At 42.4% G+C, this 22,137-nt stretch overlaps 1 protein-coding gene across 3 annotated transcripts in view; it reads right to left on the reverse strand.

The window, feature by feature from the left end:
• The window catches only part of Bru3 (CUGBP Elav-like family member bruno 3), a 714,599-nt gene that overhangs the window by 643,953 nt on the left and 48,509 nt on the right, over positions 1–22,137 (reverse strand). For 2 of the 3 annotated variants that reach the window (XM_076775070.1, XM_076775069.1), the window contains exon 2: positions 8,633–8,715. The gene's annotated coding sequence lies outside the window, so the exon portion shown is untranslated. Of the gene's footprint in view, positions 1–8,632; positions 8,716–22,137 lie in introns of those variants that run through there. The other variant, XM_076775081.1, reaches the window with a different exon arrangement.

The raw sequence follows: 22,137 nt of genomic DNA on the forward strand, positions 1-22,137 counted from the left end.
GTGACATAGAGTCGCAGTTTATCCAGAGTTAACGAACTCGTTGAAAAGTCTCGTGGAACTGAAGCGCCACGTGTAATCGAAGTTCCCAACGACCATTCGTTGAAATTAGAGGAGAAAGATATATCACGGGCCGCCGCTGCGCAGAAGCACTTGCACGCCGCTTCACTTTTTGTTACTGCACAAACACTTTGGCGCGACTCGAGTCGTCTCGACGAAACGGAGCGATCGAATCCGAAATTATTTCGAGAAAGAATACGGTTCTCGGTAGGCGGTTCGACGTCTCTCGAAACGCGATCGAACAGATCGAGAAAAATCACTCTGGTTCCCGCGACATGGCGCGCGTGCACGGATACACGGCAACTCCGGTCGAAAGCGAAAGAAGGAATGGGAACAACGAACGAGCACGAAAGGGCGCGTATAACTGCGATTGGCTTATTTTCAGGGCCGTATCTCGGAAGTTGGCGCGGAAGGTCCACGAGGCAGCCACGAGGGTGGAAATGGGCGGCTTTATGCGCAAACGGGAGATAAAAGAGGGACGAGGGTAGACAGATATATATACATATGTATATAGAGGGAAAACGAGGACTCGCAAACCTGCGCTTGCGAACGAAAGCACAAGGGAGAGTAAGCTCGGTCACTGAGGCGTCGTCACTCGGCTTGCTTCCTCTGGAGTGACTCCCTCCTTTGCTTCCAATCCCCTACCATTTTCATGCCATCCCTCCTTAACCTCCTCCACCTTCTTTTTGTTCTTCCTCGTCTTTCCGTCTTCGCGTCTGTGCCTCGCGGAAACGATCCCTCGTCGCGAGGCGTAACCACGGAAAGTTTCTCCTAATGGTTTGATAGCTGCACCCCCCTCCCTCCATCCCTACCCGGCTCATATTCATTACGCAATAATTATATGGTATAACGAAGATCAACGGGACGCTCGTTGCGTCCGGGTTTTGTCGCGGAAAATGTTTAAAAACTTCCCTTTTCGAGTGTTCTCCACTTGGCTCTCGAGGACCCTTGGAAAATGGTACGAGAAAATCAGCAGATAAGGCGGGAATTAAAATAATGCCGGTACAGCGGACGGAATGGTATTTTTTAAATTACTGGACCGAGTGGATAATAAATGTTATCGAACCGGTGCCCGATCGAATATGGGTCGCGTTATTATGGCCAGACTTCTGTTTAAAGAATAATTAACAAAGGTTATATCTCCGATGTTATCTACTGCTAACGAGATGGATCTGTAATACATTTAAACGAGCGTAACTCGTAGTAGAAATTTGAAACTACATTTTGAGCAACCTGGTTCTGGACTTGCATCGAATAGATACGAAAGTGACGTCTATAATATTGAATGCAGAAAGAATAATCGAGAAACGATGAAAAGGCTTAAAGATAGACGCGAGTTACATTTACGAAGAGCTGAGGAAGACTACAATTCTATGAAAGAAGACTCTTACAATCTCTGATACAAATTACAAATTATTACACGTATTACATTTGCTTTAAAACGTCAAAACTGTTGCTGGAAATAGGGGTAAAAATATTTATACCAGGGAAACAAATTTTGTCAACAATTTGAGTTTGATTAACTTTCATACTAATTAAAAACGAACGCCCATGACATTAATTCTATAAAAATAATTTTACCGTTCCACCTACTCATAGACTTTATTTTCGTTTAGCGAACGTATTTATATTTACGCAGAGTGCTGTAAAAGCGAAATTATTTGATGATTCGCGAACAAAGGTTTTAGCAAGGTTTGTAACAAAGGTTTTAGTCGCGTATTTTACAGAAAAGGGTAGTGGGAAGTAAGCGGATGTTAGTAGGTAAAAGATCGTAATAGCGAGGAACAGTATACGAGAAGGAACCAGGGAAATTGGTGGGGTGAAAGACAGGAATGGAGAGAAGGGATTCTGTTTGCGTGCCGTAGGAGTTGATGGCATGCAATTCAGAGCAAAGGTGTATTACGTTGCGTAGATACGAAGGTGTGCGGGAGAGGAGGACTTCAGACACTAGACAACAGACATGTAAGATCCACCTTTGTGTCATGCTAAGCCAGCCGGATTCATTGAGACTTGGGATGATGCGGTCGTATTTACGAGCGGAAGAAGAGAAGCAAAGGAGGCGAATTCTGAACATGTTGCGCGCTGCATTCTGAATTCTGCTGTCGAACAGAGAGAGTGTAAGTAATCGCGAGAGAATGCCAGAATATTCTTAGGGAATATCAGAGTTCTCGACGAAAATCGATGACTAGTTTCTTTTAACTGGGAAAAAATGTCAGAGTAAAATATTTCAACCCTCTGGTTAAATAAGACATAATAAAATCCCCGAGAACAGTTTCAATAACGCTGCAAATATAATCGTTGATTTACGAATACATTAATAACGAAAAAATAATTTTTGAAAAGTAAAATGAAATTCAACAAAGCACTTGGGATCCAGCAACGTCAAATTATCATTCGTGCAGACTAAATTGTATACAAAACCGCGACAGCAAAGTTTTGGTTTACCTCGAGTAGAAGCAAGACTTCCCGGCCCAGTAGAACCTCGATTACTGCACGGAAACCTGCGTACAGGTAACGGGGATACGCTGCGCGAGGCTACTTCTCATTGGATTGGTTACCGATATATCGCAATAATCAAGGTTCTGCTATACGTGATTCAACGTACCAAACTCAGAGGATACGCTGCATGAATAATAATTTTATTACCGGTAGTATGAAGGAATACAATATCGAGGAAGCGTTTGTCGATGACTCGAACGTAGTTATTGTTGACGGTTTCTGAAAATTCGGAAGCAAAACCGTGAATTAATTGGTACTAATGAATTACAAATAGCGAACGGTCAGGAACGAAGAAATCACGGAAATTTCATTGGATTCTGGGGGGGGGGGGGCGCAGGTGCACGCAGAAGTTAGAAAAACTTCGTTAGGGAAGAATGCAAACAATGCCCGGGCCGAGCTGCTCGGCTCTTTCCTTTGCCTTCGCGTTCGACCCACGAATGTATTCTGCTCTCAAACTTTTTACACTTTTTCTACCGTGCTACGGGCTTTGCACGCGCGAGTATCGTTTTCCTTATGCAAATTCGCGCGAACTCGAAGCGCGTCCCCGCCGTTCGACGTCCGTCGGAGTTCAACGTTTCTTTCCTTCGAGCAGAACAAACCCCATAGCACTTCGACTCCAATTACGCCCTCGTAAATCGGCTCGCCAATTTGTCAGCCGCGCGCAATTCGTCCTTCTGAATTTCACCGTGCCTTATCGCGTCGCCCTAACGTTCGCGCTACTTAAGCTCGTTCCTAATTTCGACACGGAAGAGAAAGGTTAGTCGAATCACCCCGAATTGGACGCGTGGATTAATGGATTTTTCTTTGGAAGGCCTCAAAACTCCAGGGTTACGAATGTTGCTCCATCTTGGCATCTGCGTTCCTATGCGGTTCTACTAATGAGACCAGAATCCCATACGCTTATCGAGAAATGCACGAAAATGATCGTTTAGAACCACCCTTCTATTAGGAAGAATCTTAAAAACTCATTGAAGAAATTTGTAAAAATATCTGAAAATATATTTTCAATTACATTTTATATAAATGAGAGATCTAAATTTGAAGTAGAACAAACTATTTCAATTCTCAGTCTATTAATTCTTGGCGCATAACATCTGTCGTTAAGTCTCGTTACTTATACGTTAATTTTAATACCGAGATTTTAACTGCAATGCTACCATAAAGTGGCTCAGAACAAAGTAACTTTCACCATTCGAAATACCAGCGTTTTCCATAAAAAATTCACAAAATTATTATCTTTCGACGAGAATAGAGGACGACGTCTTTCATAAATACTGAAAATGAAATGCTTTTCTCTATGTTACCTTCGAAGGTCCCAGACAGCTTTTATTAGCTAAAACCTCCGTTACGTGTTTCTAAATATACTTTACGTCTATATTTTGATTTTATAATTCTGTGCAATTTTTCCAATAGAACAGCCAAGGTAGAAATTCTAATTAAAATTCGATAGTCTTATATCTCGAAGTAAGAAAATTCGAAATAAAATTGTTAATCAATTTCATGAATTACTTTCTCTAGTCGCGAAGGTTAAATAAAGATCGTTACAGTTTAGATCGAATTCTACATAGGAATTTTTCTGTCGTTAGTTAAATACCAATGAGCAGCAATAACATCTGGCGATCTGTTAATGTTGGAGTGGGCTAAACCAACAGTGCAGCCATGGCGGGGGCCGAACTTACGAGCAAAGCAAATAAACAGGAATTAAATCTGGAAGGCTTTATTGTAGAAAGACGGTCGAAAATTTTTGCACGGTGAAAAAGTTAGAAATATATATATATATACCTAAAAAGAAGGACGAATATCCCGTTGAACGAGAAAAGATAGATAAGCGTAATGCTTTCAATTTCGACAAAGCTTGGCCCGCATTGAGCCTGGTGCCTATCTTTCCCCCCAAAAAAGAAAAGCATTCGTCCGCCTTGATCTTTAATTTCGCCAAAGTACGTCGAGATTTATCGTACTACGTTACGACGCACCTAAAGAGCAATTTCCCTAAAGAGCCTCGCAAGCAAGAGTCCCTCCTCTTTTTCGGCCATCGAGAGATGGGACGGTGACATTTACGATAACCTGATCAACGAAATTCCCATCAAATCTTAAAGCCGGTTCGCTGACACATCGATAAGAATCCTACTCGTTGATGACCGAAGCTAATCACGCGACTAGCACACTATCTAATATAATCTTCGAGAAACCCAGGCGGGAGACCCTACGACTGATTCAATCTAATTAATTCTCAGATCATGAAAAGCAACATGCATTGATCGCAAACTATTCCATTAGCGAACAAAAAAACGAGGAAATACAGAAAATCGTACACTCATTATAATTGTGATTCGTTACGTAATCAATTGATAATTGAATAATCAAACAAGATATAGTTTCAACAATTAGAATAATAAAATATAATTGCTGTTACAATAGAATATAAGTTAGAGATTAAAAGCCGCGTATTGTATATTCTTGTTGTTCCAACTATTTTTCTCAAGTAATTATACTTGTAATCTTGATTTCAAGACGATTAAAAGCGAATAAATTGAAACTTGAATAATAAGAGCTTATTCGAGCCTGATAATTGTTCTTCGTTCAATCACTATACCTGACAAGCGTATACCTTCCACCGTTTTCTTTTGTAATCGTCCATCTGAACATACATAATCGCGTGTAAAGTCGTTAAATAAAAATAAAAAATATAATGCAAGTCGAGAAGATTCGTTGATTAAAGCTTTATAGAATTTCCATTTTCGTAAATGGTCGATTTGTTAAAAGCATAGTCTACGAGCACATTTAATAGTTAAATATCTCCGAGCAGAACGTTCGAAGTAATTAACAAATGGTCTCGATAAAATATGAAGTGTAGCTCGGTGTTTAACAATTCTCCCGTTTAATAACCAAAAAGCGTGCAGCAAGAATCGGAGCGTCCCTTATTTCGAACGTCGGGATCTCGTTTAAAAGCGTACAATTTTGCAGTGTTCGGTTCTAGTTTCCGACAGAATTTAATCCGGCTCGCGCGGCGCACGAACGAAACTTCCGTAACGACGATGAAAAATTATAAGTCATACAAGAACGAAGTTCCGTGTAAGACAAACGGCCGCGTTAAGACACAGCTCGCGGAGAAAAATGGTTTTCGACGTAATCAAATAGCGTCTACGATTCGTCAAAGGCGTCTACCACGGCGTGAGTTTTGCACGCCACTGGGTCCGCGAGAACTATCGCGATAACGGCCGGAAGTGGGATACCCAATACTTTCTTTCGGGTGCTTTCGTGAGCGGGAACGAGCGCGTGTGCACGTGCAACGCTTGCTTCCACAGTAAGCACGGTCTAAGTATAGCCGGTTAGCCATGGGCATTGTTATTGCTTGCACAGCGGGAACGTACAGCTTGCGATCTCTGTTTATGAAGGGTTCGTTGCTTGTTCAAGTTATAGTCTCAGGTGCGTACGGATATTACAACTAGGCACGACCAATCACCGAATGAATCAACATCCTGACGTCGTATTAGCCAACCATTGTCATTCGTCAATTCTTCGACGACTACCTCCAATTACCTCGACACAATTCACCGAAGACTTGGTAGGCTTTTAAACCCTCTTTTATTCACAACGTATATATTATTTAAGATTTCCAAATATCGTCCGATTAAATTTACACTGATTTTCGTTTTAATGTCTCTCGTAGTATCCGGTACGGAAGCAACGAAAATAAAGTGGAACGAAATACCGTGGGTCGACAGGGCACCACGAAAATGTCAAAAATCTCGAAACGGAGCACGTCGATGGGTACGCGGGCGGAAACGCTCAAAGCAATTGAAGTGATTTTTTCGGTACTTGGCCAGCAGGATGAGAGCACGGGTCGGACATAGGGCAGCCACGCAGGCAAAAGTGCGTCCGTAACCGCGTATGTGCGTCTGCCTCTTCATAAAGTCATAACTCAGCCAAGCCCCCGGCACATCTCTCAGCATAACATTTAAAACGATTTCCGCTGGCAGCAGTGCCAAGACCGTAGCTGCGTTGTTTCGGGGATAGATTAACGAAACATAACGCCAGTACTCGCTACGGACTTCCAAGGGATAGGTTGGATAATGGGAAGGGGCGTGTTGGCACTGCTCTGGCAGTTAAGCAGCGTTCAGTGCCGGCGCTTGTACCCTTCAGCCCCTATGGCCGCGATCGATGGGAAATTTTCCGAGAAATATGGTCCATTTGGTTTGAAAACATTCGGCGAAGTCAACGATTTATTTCGGGAACACCTGGAGAAGCCAACCTAACCAGACACGATCGAAACAACCGTCCGTCTGAATTATCCGATCCGTACGTCTGGAATAAACGCGTTCAATTGACACGGCGACTGGCACGCCGATTTCATAAATGTTCCTTTGAACAGCTGTCAAAGTCTTTTCATAAATATTACTTTTAATCGCGCTGCCTCTGATTCCGCGGATTCTTCGAGACGTCCTTGTATTTCGTCGTATTAAAAAAAAAAAAATAAAATACGCGAAAATCTTTGGCGATTCGATAACGTTCTAATTTTACGTAAAAAGTCAAAAAGCGATCCGTAATTTAATCGGAGCGTAACGATCAATTTTCAGAAAAAATTTGTACAAAAGCTTAGAATTTCATTTATTTATACGCGATTTAATACACGCCAGATGGTAGGTACATTATAACGTTGAATTTACGATTCGAGCGAATTTTATTTCCATACTGATGAGACTGGGAAGCAGTTCCTAACATTAATTTTCATTCGACCAAACGGTTAGGTGGAATAAGTTGTAAAGTTCAACGGTCCAGAATTTTACACTTCGAAGCAGCCTTCGGAGACTCGCGTCTAACGATAAAATATGGGTCATAATCTACCATGAAACGGAAGTTGTAGCACGGGTATATATTAAAATACAGGTTGGACCGTGTCACCTAAATTTCTTGGTTATTTATGGTCGAGTCAAATCCTTACTCTTTTCTCTCTTCTCTTTTCCTCGTTGAAATTATTCGAACAAGTTCTCTAAATATGTATTATTTCTTTCGTTTCTTTTTTCCGTTCGTCTTTGCGCCTCTTTTTAATATCGTTACACGTAAGAATAGTATCCGGGTAGGCGAAGAGTCGCGTTCTTTGACCCTTTCGGTAGAAAGAGGAATGCAAAATTCTGGTGCCACCCAAGAACAAGAATGCACGTAGCCACCCCTGTCGTTTGTAGGAGGCACGGAAAGTCTGATGATACATCGTGGATTCTGCAGATTCGCCCCTCTTCCGCTTCCACCTCTTCTTTCAACCCTTACCATCGACCCTCTATTCCGTTCGTAACTACCCTTTCAGCGTTAAGAGATTAACTTGTCACGCGGGGCCATTTTAATATTCCAGATCGCGGGGTGAGTCGCCAGAATTAGCCAGGAAAGCGCCATACGGCTACGGCAGCGATAATTATCTGTTAACGTTACTGCAGCTTTGCCTCTTTTTACGCGAAACTGCGCCCAGGAAGAATTATGGGATGAGAGGCTACCGAGGGGGAGGGTTAACTTTCACGAACGTACGATGGGTATTCGATGAAGTGCCGCGCAAAATCGAACCGGACAAATCGCCATTTTGCAAGTTCGCCACTGGTTTGGAGCGATTCCAATAGTTTTTGGTTTGAAAGATATGCGGAGAATTTTACAGCTAATTTTCGTCCAGTGATATACACGATGCCTCGTGCTGTGCGGGATCCACTTCCAGAATGAATTCGCCACTTAAAAACAATCGAATAAGTTGATGTGGATTTATATTCGTTCTACAAAACCTTTGTTGATCATATGCATTCTTTTATTTAAGCATTCTTGCATTCAAAATATGTTCCTGAAAATGTAATCCTCTTTTGAACCATTAACATTTTTTTCCTAATAATTTCTTGTTTTTAAGTACCGTATCCACTCTTTATATGGATTCCACATAATACGTGCCACCTACTATATTCCAGAATTATTCCCTTCGAGCAAAAAGAACTCCAACGACGAAGAATTTATATAAGATCGAAATAACCCACATAACTTGACCCACTTGAATATACGAAGCCTCGAAGTAAGCAAATTGCGCTCGAAATGTGTTAACACTTACCCCTGGTAAAGTCCGCTTCTCATGCAGAGCGTTCTGGGCGCTGATTGCGCTGTCACGACTGTAGTAGGTGAGAAATGCACAGCCTGAAACAAAGACATAAACAGAAATGGTTATTTAAACTGAAATGCTTTTAATTTCAATTACATCGGAATTTTTCATTGTCAAACGAAACACGAAAAATTGTTTCCATTTTTTTTCACGTAATATCGTTTTGGCCAGTTATTCGCCAGTCACGTGCACAGCTTCGATGTTTTCGATTAATTAAAAAATTATTACGCGTAAAACTTCATCGAAGGAAAAGAATACGCAAAAATTATTTCATTAAACTGGGAATAGATCGCACTTGAAACTACGCGGCTGACAAAAACTGTAAAGCTTGTTGCTTTGGTTCTAATAAGAAGCCTGATTGCTTCTAAAACTTAGTAAGACTCTTAACTGTTGTGAAGCCTGATTGCTTCTGTACTAATAAGAAGCCTAGAGGCTTCTAAATTGGATTTCAATTTGTTTTGTCCGAGCGTAGTCAGTGACGCAAACTTGCTTTTGGCTAGTTCGTGTCGGTGGTCTCCCTTCCCTCGCGCTTTTGACACTTTTTCCCCCCGAAGGCGCAACAAACCTGACGCTGCTTTTAATAACGACCAATTGAACACACGATGGCCAGAGAGAAACCTCGATAAAGCGCGCCCAATGGCGTCACTCGATCGCGTGTGTTTATCGCTTTACAACATTTACGCGACCGTAGTGAATGTGTCATAGTAATTAGATGCAAGCGATTGAAACTTTTTCCCGGGATAATTACCGACGCGGCCGTATTAAGAGAACCTGTGCATTATAATTTTTGCGTCGCGACGTAAGGAAGGCGTCGACAAGATCGCTCGAGCGAAATGACTGTGTCTCACGCAGTTACCAAATCCCACTGAATTCTTTGAACTTTCCGTCTGCCGTACCAGAAATAAACGTGACGTTTTCATAGGAACAGTTCACCAACGGTTAGATCGTTTCCCATCAAAGTCGATAAATAACGTTTCGAGCCGTTGATACAAAGAAAACGCGAGACCGCCGCGCGGTTTATTTAAATTTAAAATGCACCTTTGAATCTCGAGCGTTTTCGCGAATCAAGCGCAGCGACGAATCGTGGATTCGCGGTACGCGATGAACATCTCTCCGCTATCGTCTCGATCGGATAATAATATCGATGTAGCGACAGGAAGTATCCACCCACGCCCGGGAATGTTGAACTCACGCAAGCTTTGCGCTAGTTAAAACCAGGTCATTATTTCGTAATTGATACGAATTACCGTGTATTAGTCAAAATGCAATATTTCACGACTACGATATCCATCGGAAGCAATGCTTACGCGCGTAACAAACTCTCTGAAATTTGTCATCTGGTTTCTTTAACTCATCGAGCACTTTCGGGAACAAAGTTGCCTGTAATTTTTCGACGTCGATGAACGATCGATTAACGCGTCGATTAAACGTTAAAATTCCTTCCTCCGTCGTAACAAGTTAATCGAATCTTTTATTCGAGGTCCGCCTTGAAAACGATCCCGAAGCAACGGAAGTATCGACATCCCCATCGTCATAAAATTAATTTTCTAAAACGACTCCGGTATAGCGGGTTAAAACGATGGTAATTAACCCTAGAATTGGACGGTGCCTGAACCAGGCCATTATCGGCTATCGCACTGTCGAGCAAACCTCCTGGGACCGCCTTCCTATCGGTCTGAGGATTTATTCAAAGGGCTTCTTCGTGCTATCTGATCTTCATTTGACTATCTCAACACACCGAGATGGATGTAAGCAAGCACGCGCAGTGCCAGACTCGTGGACAGAACTCGGTCTTAGATCACGTACTATTTACGACGCGATAGTATCACGGCCGCCCGATAGTCTTGATCTGTCTATATCCTTGACTGCTACGAATACGAAATCTATTAAGTGTCTTGCCGCGTAAATTAAACGCCCACATCCTTCCATGTTTCAGACGTCAGCCATATTATTGTGAAATAAAATTTTTCAATGGGATTTTCATCTTGGAAAAATATTCAGAAATGTTTGATATGCAACGGTTACTCTCTGACTCCTGACAGTATATTCTTACTGTGAGTTTTATCGATGGATTGGAGAAGTTATTCTTAACACTACTTCGTTCGAATCACTTTCAACCACACGTTATTTGATTCCTTTCTGACAAACCTTCGACCATTTGTATTACAACTATACGATAGAACTTCAATTAATATAAGAAAAGAGAGCTGAAAGTTCCTGCAAGTTTCGTGTAATATTAAAAATAATCCTGTACGTATGGGTTAGTTACTTGGATCGAGGATCTCGTACAGCAACAGAGGCCAAAATATTGAAGATTTTGGCGTATACGCAAACAGTGGAGGACGATTTTGAAACAGGAATCCAGTATAAAAATACAACGCGAGCCCTTGTAAGGCATGGCGTGGAGATTGGAGCAGAAGTCCGCATTGTATCCATCGAATATAGTCAGACCCTTACTAGCGGGGTCCCCATTGACGAAACGCCTCGGTGTGATCATCGTTAGTAAGAAGGAAGAGCCACGGATTACGTCCACGAAAGAAGATCTGGCACGATGCACAAACGAGAACCTCTCGGGAAGACTACTCTTCACACCGTCGAAGGACAAGTGACACTCGACGACTACCTTGGCCACATTACCGTGGTTGTGGATCTACCAAACCAGCCACTGTGCGTTCAAGGAGTGCCCTGGGAATGGATTGTTGCGATACAGAGGTCTATAATAGCTACAAATAATACCAAACAATTTTCTTTCCGAACTGACAGCCGTTCGAAATCAAGATAGACGACCGTGAATGGGCAGGTCTATCGGCGAGAGACTAATACGGAATTGGTTACCTTGAGCCAACGAATACATTCGAAATAAACTTAAGAAGACTAGGAGGAGCTGTTTTATACTCTAAATCAGTGGTGAAATTCATGGACCCTTTTCACAAAATAACAGCTTAAAATTTTGGATCTCAATTATATCTTGGTAAACTTTGTTCGGTAGAAAATATAATATCACAAGAGATTAAAAAATGTATAACATTCTAATCGTCGTTTCAAAGCATTTAAAGTCGAAGTCTTCAGCGACTATATTTTATATAATAACATGAGAAAATTTGGCAACCTCACGCTCGACAATGTGACTCGATAATTTTCATTTATTCGGTAATAAATTCGTGAAATTCGCAGATATTTCTCCATCGATACGTAGATCGGTATATTATCGTAATAAATAAACTACCCCGTTGCCAGGTTCGAGTATGGCTGCGCGCCACATCGTTTCAGCATACGAAATTCAAATGGGTCGCGGCTGTTTTCGTTCCACGGGTCACGCCGTGAAGCCGGAGACGTTTTAATCTCACGGAGACTTCGAGGACGCAATTTTGCCGGTATAGCAGGTGGAGTCACGACGGCAACAGTTTCTTAGCGAAGAGTTACGTCGTTGGGACGAAAACGCGGGGGTAAAAGAGAGACGAGGCCCTCGCAGGAAATGGGAAACAGGAAACGCCCGTAGGAGGAAGAAAGATACCGAGCACGAACGAAGACAAAAGCGTATGCTGGCTACGCTTTTGCAATTTTTCATGCGAAGCTTTGCGCGCGTCCAGATCCCCCATTGGTTATTTCGAGCCTCGTTCGCACGTAGGACGTCCAACCTGACCCAAACTAACCCGCATAAAAGCTCTTGCGTGGAGGACAAAACAGAACCGTGGAAACGGGAAAACGAATCCAAAAGTTTCTCGGGGGTTCTTCGTCCGTACTTGCTCGCGCCAAGTGTTCGCCGGATACAAAAAGAAACGCGAGAATTCGAATTATAAAACGCGAAAGAATGTTTCGTGGAATCCCTCGGTAATTTTAAAATCGACGAATTTTTGATTTCCTACCGTCGAACGAGCTGTACGAAACTTTTGGGGGGCAGTGTACGCGTCGCGGACTTTGACCCTCTGGAAAAACAGGAATAAACGGAAATATTTATAAACATCGTCGGTGCTTATCTTAATTGCATTAGGACAGGTTTCACGACACTCTTATTCTCCGCGGTTGATATTCGTAGGGACTAGAAAATTTCGTGAATCACACGCCCTGCAGGGCTTCGGGGCGAATTAGTTTCCGTGGCGTATTAAGAACAAGACTTTTCTTTCACCCTCGCCTTTACGCCTTTCTGGCCGAATTTACTTTACGAACAACGGGCCGTACACGAATTTTCATTTTATCTTAGTCCTAAATGGTAATACTGTTACAGTTGATAATATTTCGAGAGATGTAAGAAATATATTTGGAAACTAATTCGTTGCTTGAAACAAGAATAGAAATTATGAAATATTATAAAAATATTAAAAAGTTAAAATCGTACGATAGTAGAAAAATAGACCGATCCGTTTCGCCTGACACACTTTATACGCGCTTAATTTTCATATCGTTGCGTATTTGTCTATTTGGCACTACTTTTTTGGCTTCCTTCAAATACATTTGGATCCAAATCCCGGGATATTACTGCCAACTTCTACCCTTGCCAGATCCTACGAGCATTCCGAAGAATCAGGTTGAAGCGTAAACTGTATTAGAACGTCGAAGAGACATTAATCACCGGTTCCCGCCTGCTGGCGCACCGATCGATGGGCTTAAAATAATTGAGTCAGTCTCGTGAAATAATGAACAGATTTATCCCGTTCGATCCTGCCATATTTTCTAACTTTGACATGCGTGAAAACAAGTCGAATCGAGCACTCTTGCGTGCGGACCGTGATTGACGCTAAGTCCATTGTTGCGAGCACGCGGTAACGTTCTTGAGAATTTTACCCAAGAAATTACTCGTTTGTGTTCTCGTCCGCCATTGCGTTCAGAATTTCAAGCCCCTCGATCATGGTTATCGCTAACGGGGATCGCCTTATCAATCATCTTCTTATCTGGTCACGCTATTAATTCGAAAAATTTATACTTTCGTTAAATCATTCCAGACGAACTGAATTATTATTAAATTTTGAATTCACTTTAATTATATCTTAAAAATTGTTGAGTATTTACACCAAAAGGGATGACTCTATTATCGCTTTGCAAAAGCATATTGAAATCAAAGTCGGACATGACTAAACACTTTTCAAATATTTGTAAATTATCAATGTGTATGACAAGAATTTATGGAACGCCCTAATAAAATCACCGGAGAGACAGGAATTGGAATCACGGAATAAAAGATACGCGTTATCTTCCGATACGCAACGGAAGTCGAGCACTGAGCAACGCACAAGTTATTTGTTAAAGTGTAATAAAGCGTAACGACACGTTTCGATCGCTTTCATCGCCGATACTATGCACAAAATGACTGTATCGGCTTTCCGCTTCGTTAGCAGGAATACGTGATATACTACTGCGACGAAACAATAGCAGCCTGCGTCTAACCACCCCATCTTCTTCTCACCCCAGGGAGAAACGTTTACGGATGTTGCTGTCGCATTTGCAATTACGATAAGGCTTACGATTAGCTTGACGGTGCGCGACGAGTGGCGCAGCCTGGTGCAAATTGCATATCAAGCGGTTACACTTGCGACTGACAGCATAGAACAATTTATTAACCGGAGATGATGGCGCGTCTTGTCATCGTCTTTTCTCGAATACTGGACGGTCCTCTCGGTCAGCCAAGTACGATTAAAAAAAACCAAACAAAAAAAAAAGAATCGTCGCAAACGAGAAAATAATTCGAATCGTGGCAGGATAGGTCGCGGAACGTTATCGAAAACACGGTCAGACGGCGTTGCAAATTTAGTGGTTCAATTATTCCCATTGATTTTCTGGAGAGCATGCCAGGTTATTGCGTCCAAGTGACAAAAAGCATCGTCCTATATTACCGGGCGTGTTGCAACTCCCGGTGGTACTTAATTTTCGCAATGCGAATCTAATTAATTCAATCGGGATTAATTATCCTTGGTTACGAGCGGGCAGCGCGAGCCCCGGTTATTCGTAGTCCAAGCGAAGTAGCGAGACCAATTTGCGGGACCCGACCGACCTGACGACGAGTTACGTATCTCGCGCCACGCTGATTCGCGATCGTTTGTACGAGCCGATTAAAACGACGCGAAACATGCCCTCGACCAACGAGTTATTGTTTCGCCCGATACCGCGGACGCCCGGTCAAATATCGTATATTAACGGGCGACGCGTTTATACGGGGGGGGGGGGGGGCGCGATTTCGCGCGAAAATAAAATTCCCGACCGTCGTCGTTCACGCGTAGACGTGCGATAGTTTTATCGCGTAGCCTTTGTTACATCATTTAAAATTCGGCGCGACTCACGCGCGATATCATTCGGAAAACGTCCCTTACAAAAATCCTACACCGTGTATAACAAATACGTCCGGCGAACAAAATTCGATAATCGCAGGAAACGTAGAATAAAATTATCCATTCTTGTTCCATAACAAATATTTTTAGATTCTCCGATTTAAATTTTTATATCCGTCAAAATCTTTGGGGGTTGATTCCGCGTGAAAATATAAGTCGAAAATATAGAATAAAGTTTTCTCGTGAGAGGCTTCGTTTTAGGGAAAATCGACTTCGAAAACTGATTCGCGCGCATGGATATCGAAACAAGTAGTAAATATCAAGTTGTAGTCAGACGCGGCAAGTAAACTCTAATACAATTATCTCGAAAACGAAGCAACGGTATAATGGTATAACATTTTTTCGTCTTATCTTTTCACGTAGAATCGGCCTCCTTAAAATAAAATTTATTTTAAAATATTTTACTGAAGTAATTTAATCGATTACGTAATACTTGCTACAATAGGATCGAATTCCTGTTGCAAACACTAGATTCATCGTGTTTGCATTATCACAGAATTTAACACGGCAATTTTTAAACGAGAATACAGTTTAGATATTTTAACGCGTATTTGATGGATCTAGAGGCCCAAACGGTGCAGGCGTTCCAAATGGCTTCTGCTTTGTTTGGTGGCATCGGTATCACGAGTCCGCGTGGGCGTTCTTCGTTGACAAAAAGCTAACACCCTAACGAGAAGAGAAATTAGCTCCAAAGTTGATCCGACGTTGAAGCGATCCAAAAGGGTGCAAACAGGATGAATAATCGAGCAACGGTTTCGCGTGGTTGGAGTATTTTCGAGACGGATGAAGCGGTTAGGGAAGGGGGCGGGTACGAGACCGCAAGAAGATTGTCTAGCTTGGGTATTTTTGCTTATGAACTTACCGACGTGTATCGAGGCCGAACGAGAGACAAACAGGTATATACGAACGGATAGATAGACAAAAAGAGAAAGGGTAGGACGAGTCGCGGGATACAGACGAAAGTTGATGGCGTCTGACGACCGTCCGACATCGACGAGGGCGAGGCGAGGTGGTTAAAGGGGGTTCAAGAGTAGAAGAGCGTTTTATTTGCGAGGCAATGCGACGGCTAATACACCAGTCACTGGACAGCGTCCAAGTCATAAAATGGATTTTATGACGCCGATCGATACAACGAGATCTCTCTTTCCCTCTTTTTGACGTCGTTGTCCTACCTCCGTTCCTCTCTCCCTTTCAATGGACAACCGCCGACGCCTAAGTCAGCCTATACTCGTCGAGAGACCACTTCTCGAATCCACGTCGTTCTGGCAAACTTGGGGCAGAACCGTGGACGGAATATAATCCGTTTGTGTGTCGCATATATTCATTAAGGAAAAAGTTTTGGATTCCTTCCTCGGCATTCCCTCCGCTTCTTCATCTGTCTTCAGCAAACCACTTATATTCCTGGCATTCTTGGATGTCTGCGTCTCGCGCATGTAGATTCCTTCGTCGTCGCGCGGTTCTGAAAATTTTCTGACACGCGCTGCGTTTCTTCGTAATAAAGATACAGCCCCCATCAGCACTTGTACGCTTTTAAAAAATTATGAAATCGGGAGAAACGTCGTTCTACAAAATCTAAATCGAATTAAAATTATTTTTAGAATGTTGGAGTAATTGTTATGATTGAAGAGTCCTGCTTCGATTAGAATTTGTGGTAAGCTTAATTGAGTTAATAAAAATTGATAACAAACGAGAAATAAAGCTTAATCATTTTTGAGAAATTCGATGTTAAACATTGCATTGCATTTGCGTCCAACTTGGTTAGCGTGGCTATGCGTTGATTAATTCTATTTATATACACAGTCGTAATGCAAGTAGAAATAATACATAATGGTTAGACACTGGTTTCGATCCCCTCCAACCAAACACTAGTTTTGTACCGTTAATAAACTATACTAGTTGCGTATCAATTTTAACAAATTTACTGAATTTTACTTAAATTCTTATTCAGTGTGGAGCTATAAAAAATTCAAGGCAGTAAGAACTCCCAGGAAAATTCCGTTGGAAGTTGCCCGAAGTTGGACGCGGTACTATTTATTTGTTTAATTCAATATCCCGTCCTTCCAATTATCCTAACAAGATTCGAATGGATTACTGGTTAACGCGAACAGTACGAGAAGGAGGAACGAAAAGTTTCTGGGCCAACGACTCAAGGAAGGGTGGTTCCCGCCAACCGAAACGGTGTCGAGCAAGTGGTAGGTAACCCGGGAATTAGAATTTTACGGTTCCCCTAATGAATTGAAACGAAATGAGGCTGCGATAGACCTATTCGCCGCACCTACACATTAGACCCTCCGGCGTCTTGACGCTGCCGTCTCGACGGCTCGTTCCGCAGGATTCGCGCAGACAAGGAATTTGCATCTTGGGTGAAAATTGAAATGCCCCGGTACAATGGACAGAGAAGAGTGTCCTGCGAAATGACTTTTATAATAGGACGCAGGTAATATAGCCAAGTCGGAACGAGAAACGTTCCCAAGCGATAGTGCCCAGACACGTATACGCTTATGCACGCTCACCGATGCACGGACTTACCCCGACATCTCCGAAAGAACAACGGGACAGAAATATACAGGGTAGCCTGTGAAACTACGGCTCTTCCAAGAGAATTTCCCATCTCCTTTTCGTTCTAGACAGATTGCAATTTATTCTGCGTTGAGTTATAATATTCAGGCAATTTCTATTCGCTAAAATTGAAGTTCCTAATTGTTTCACTAAGAAATTAACGAACGAGATTGTCGAGGCGATTATGGCAACTTCAAAGTGCATTTTAGTCAAGTAGCAATTTGTTCTACGTTGAGTTATAATATCAAGATAAATTAAACTCGGTTGAATCGAAGTTTGTAATTATTTCGTCAAGAAATTCAGAACGAGATTGGCTAGGCGATTGTAGTAATTGCAGCGGGCAATTTATACAAGTAGCAATTTATTCTACGTTGAGTTTTAACGAAATTTAAATTTTTAACACGAAAACTACGAAACCTAAAATCAGTAATTTAGCTAAAATTAATTTTGTTAATTTTATAGTCGTCTCCTGCCACTCGTATACAAATGACATGGCGATCAAAGTGTTAATTAGAAAATATCAACCCCTAAAATCTCCACCGTAGTAATGATCGAACAGAAACCTGATCGGAAATTTAAATGTTACGTTTATCCGAGAAATCGTTTTCGCGTTCGTGTAATTATTTCGATCTTCGCGTACGATAAAACAAAATATTAAAAAGACTCGTTTCCGTGGCGTAATTTCCGGCGAAATTAAAAGTTGTATTCGCATGGACAGGGGTCAGTTCGTATTTCATTATCTGGCGTCCCACCCTGTATAGCCATGTCGCAGCATCCAGTGTACGATGTTTGCACCCGACATTGACATTTTCTCCACGCAGACTTGCATGAACTTCGGCGCACACGGACGCGTTTGGCGTGCATCGACGCCAAGCGTCGCGCTATACTTACAAACCGTATAAACGAGAAACTATGCGTGTAAGCGTGAAACGCGTCTGTGGGGGTCTGTTTCAGCCGCACGTCGACAACACCCTTGGTGTTGCGCAGAGGAAATTGAAATATGCAAATAACCGCAGCCCCGACGCCACCTAGCTACCAGCCCCGCAAAGGTTGATGTTTCATCCTCAGAGTATCGGCATTTATCGTCGTCGATGTTGGATATCGCGCGCCTCGTATCAGAGGGATTTCCGTTTTTTGAATATCGATGCCCATGAGGTATTCTCCGTACGTGTTCACCCATGTACCCGCTGATCTAGGTATCGCGGATAAATCGCCGTCTACGGGATCGCGATTTTCAAAGGGGACTATTAAATTTACGTTCGTGGCGCAGAAAATTTATCCGACCGGATAGGCTGGATTTATCCGCAGAAAATGTTGCGGAACATTTCATCAATCCTGCCAAATAATTTACCATTTCGGAACGATTTTATTCTAGGTGTTCAAATTAAATATCATTTTAATTTTAAATATGAAAAACACTTTGGAGGTTTGCAAGTATTCCAATAGAAACGCAATGTAAACAATGGTAGTCTCGAGAGTAACATTGTGTACATTTCGATCCGACAATGATGCTTCCAGAAATTGTTAAATATTTATTAAAAAATCAATATTCTATAAGAGAACAGGATGTAATCTTATGGTATATTAAATGACAGTAGACGTTTCATCTTTCAACAGAAATTTAAAGTAACGTTGACTCGCGATGCGAACCAAAATGTAAAATAACTTTAAACTGAAAAAAATATTTCGGGGTGTCTGTGCTTTGCAGGAGAAGAAGCACCATGTCCTTGAAAGTACGTTTGAATACGGAGTTCGCGTTGTAGCGTAGAAGGGAGGCTCGATTCGATCCGTTCCGCGAACGGCGTAGAAACGTTCTGTTTCTCGAAACGGTGTCAGAAAGGATTAAGGCTCTTGTGGGAGGAAAGAAGAAGAAGTGCAAGAAGCTTCGTCGCTTCCGCGATCATGAAATCCCGATCTATAAGGCCGTCGAGTGCGCATAAGTGAAGTGGTCGCATGGTACGGAACGATGAACCCACTTGGTGGTGTTCTGCTCCATTGACCTTTGCGACGAGGCCAAATGCTCGAGAAGCTAGCAACAAAACGTGCACCAGTAGCTAAGAGTTAGAAGACGGCCAATAATGTACATTGCGCCGCGGAGCTAACTGGAACATGCAAAGTGATTCGAGAATACCGATGATACTTTCGTCAGGGGGAGGAGGGAGGAAACATTCTCGACGGGGGTAAGGAATGCAAATATACTTTGACAATTGTGCTGCGTTTAGTGATTTTCTTGTGTGAGCTATTCTATTGCCGGAATGTACTCTTATTTTTATTCAACGTCCATGTCGCGATGTATTAAAAGAGATGCTGGAAGAGAGTACGGAAAATAAATAACACGCTAACTCTAGTTGTCTTCCTAGTTAAACCCCTATAATTGAATAGTTTCGTAATTTTGACTCGATATTTTGATGCTAGTTAAAAAAATAATAGTTATGAAATATCGAAGACGAAACTATCGAAGATACGATTTTTATAGGACACAGTTTAAAAATTCATGGAGGCAATCAGTTTATATATTTAACTCTTTATAAATAATAAAAGCGACTTGAATAATAATGTCAGTTGCGAAGGAAGCATCGTGAGATAGCAAAATATCACTGTGCTGATAAACTCCAATCTGGAATTAGATTTCCACGGAAACTAAGTCTGATCGAAGAGTGACATCCCTTGAGAGTTTCTTTCGACCAAAGCGCGACAAGAATAGACACGCCAGTTTATTTAATGAATAATCGAGCAGCCTGTGCTCTATACCCGTGTGGCAACAGACAAATTATCAACGACACATAGAACCATCGAATTCTCTCACACAGACGAATGCACGATGAAACAATAACAAACAATTTATTATAAAGTGAGAATTTCTTTCGATCCAGCAAAGTAATAACAAACTACTGTATAATAAAAACGGCAACACGAAAGTTTTGCTCAGTTCCGTCGCAACGATTCGCCCCTGAAGAGGTTACTCTCGTTCGAGCCAAGAAGAAAAGTGCTGGGAAAAAGCACGCTCGTTCTCGATCCCAGAAAAACGTCGGTTAAACTATCCATGCCCGTAACGATATTAATATGCTACTATCTACGTGCCCGTGGTTTTCTCTTCTTTCTCTTTCCGTTCATTTCCTCTGCTTTATCTCCGAGCAGCCTCGTTCCGCGAAGCTCGGCACTAAAGTAAAACGCGCCATTGAAGGTGATTTTTATTCAAGAGACAGCGTCGAGCGCGCGACGTTAGGTTTACCGAGTCACGAAGCTTTAACTTAAATGCACGTTAAAAGTTTAGTTGGGGATTTTTAATGTCACGGAAAGGAGAAATATAAAAATAACCGAGCCACGAACTTATTAAGATTCCCTAAGGTCCAAGCTGCCATGGGCTTTTTCGGCTCGCGGGTTGCACGCTATTTTCTTCCAGCCTGTTCTTTCTAGCCGCGCTTCCTCCCTGTGCCTGTCCCGTAGCCTCCCTTTATTCCCTTTTCTCATGCAGATCTTCCCCAACTTTTTTCCCTTCCCCCTTCTTTGGGCCGTTCTTCACCGCCTCTCCTTACGTCGACCAAATTAAATACCGTGCTCGGGAAATCCTGAAGGAGCCTTCTCGGATATTCAGAGGCGTCCTGGATGCACTGTCGCGTTCAATTTCCAACCGCCTCCGTGCCAAGGCATATCACGAAGGGAAAAGGTAAAGGGACGATAAAGAAAGCTAGATCGGCCGGAGAAAGAACGGGAAGAGGGACGTTAAGCGAGAAAGAACTTCGATTACACGGCATGATTTCGAGCGTGCCGTCCGCCGCCGACCGTCGACGGAGCAATGTATCTTCCCGTCCAGTGTCAGAGCGACGCTTCCTTTCCGCGGCTTTAAAACTTTTCAATTAAGCTCTCAAATTGCGTTTATTAATTTTAATGGCACCGCCTGCCGTCGTACAGCGACCCGTTACATAACGTTGCGCGAGCAGTCATGTATCTTTGAGCCGGATACCCGAGCTATGTACGAGCTCAGCCCTCGTCTACCTACGCGGGCTCAGTCTATGTGCAGACATAAATTTGTACTTAGCCCGGATTAAATAATTTACAGGAAGATGAAACGGGTCCAACCCGCGTACCTTCGTTTCTCCAGACATCTTGGTTGCGCCTGACGCGCGTTGATGGAAATACGCCTTACCGACACCCATAAACCGTTCGTCTTTCCGCCAGCGGCCTACCAGCCACCGGATTCTCTACCCACTTCCTTCTCCCACTTACAACAGATATATCCTAACCAACGGGACGAACAACTTATTTATATAATTTATGTCCTGGAACGACAATACAATTTACAGACCTGGATACTTTCTGTCGTTGACAATAGATCCCGTTTGCAAACGTTTATCCTCCAGGTTATGACCTGTAGGTTCTTTCAGGCGGCGAAAGATTAACATTTGAAGGCTCCCGTTGCTATGTCCTTTGGGGCGCGTCTGGAAGTGCTTCCAGAAAGAGAAGTCTAAGAGTCACTTAACCGAGGAGAAGAATACAAAATTTTCAACCCCCAAAGTAAGAACCACTGCTCTGACAAATACCACTAGAAGTACTTAAACCGTAAGGCAGAGTTTGCTG

This window comes from Colletes latitarsis, chromosome 10 (genome assembly GCF_051014445.1).
Source record: "Colletes latitarsis isolate SP2378_abdomen chromosome 10, iyColLati1, whole genome shotgun sequence".
Classification (NCBI taxonomy): Eukaryota; Metazoa; Arthropoda; class Insecta; order Hymenoptera; family Colletidae; genus Colletes; species Colletes latitarsis.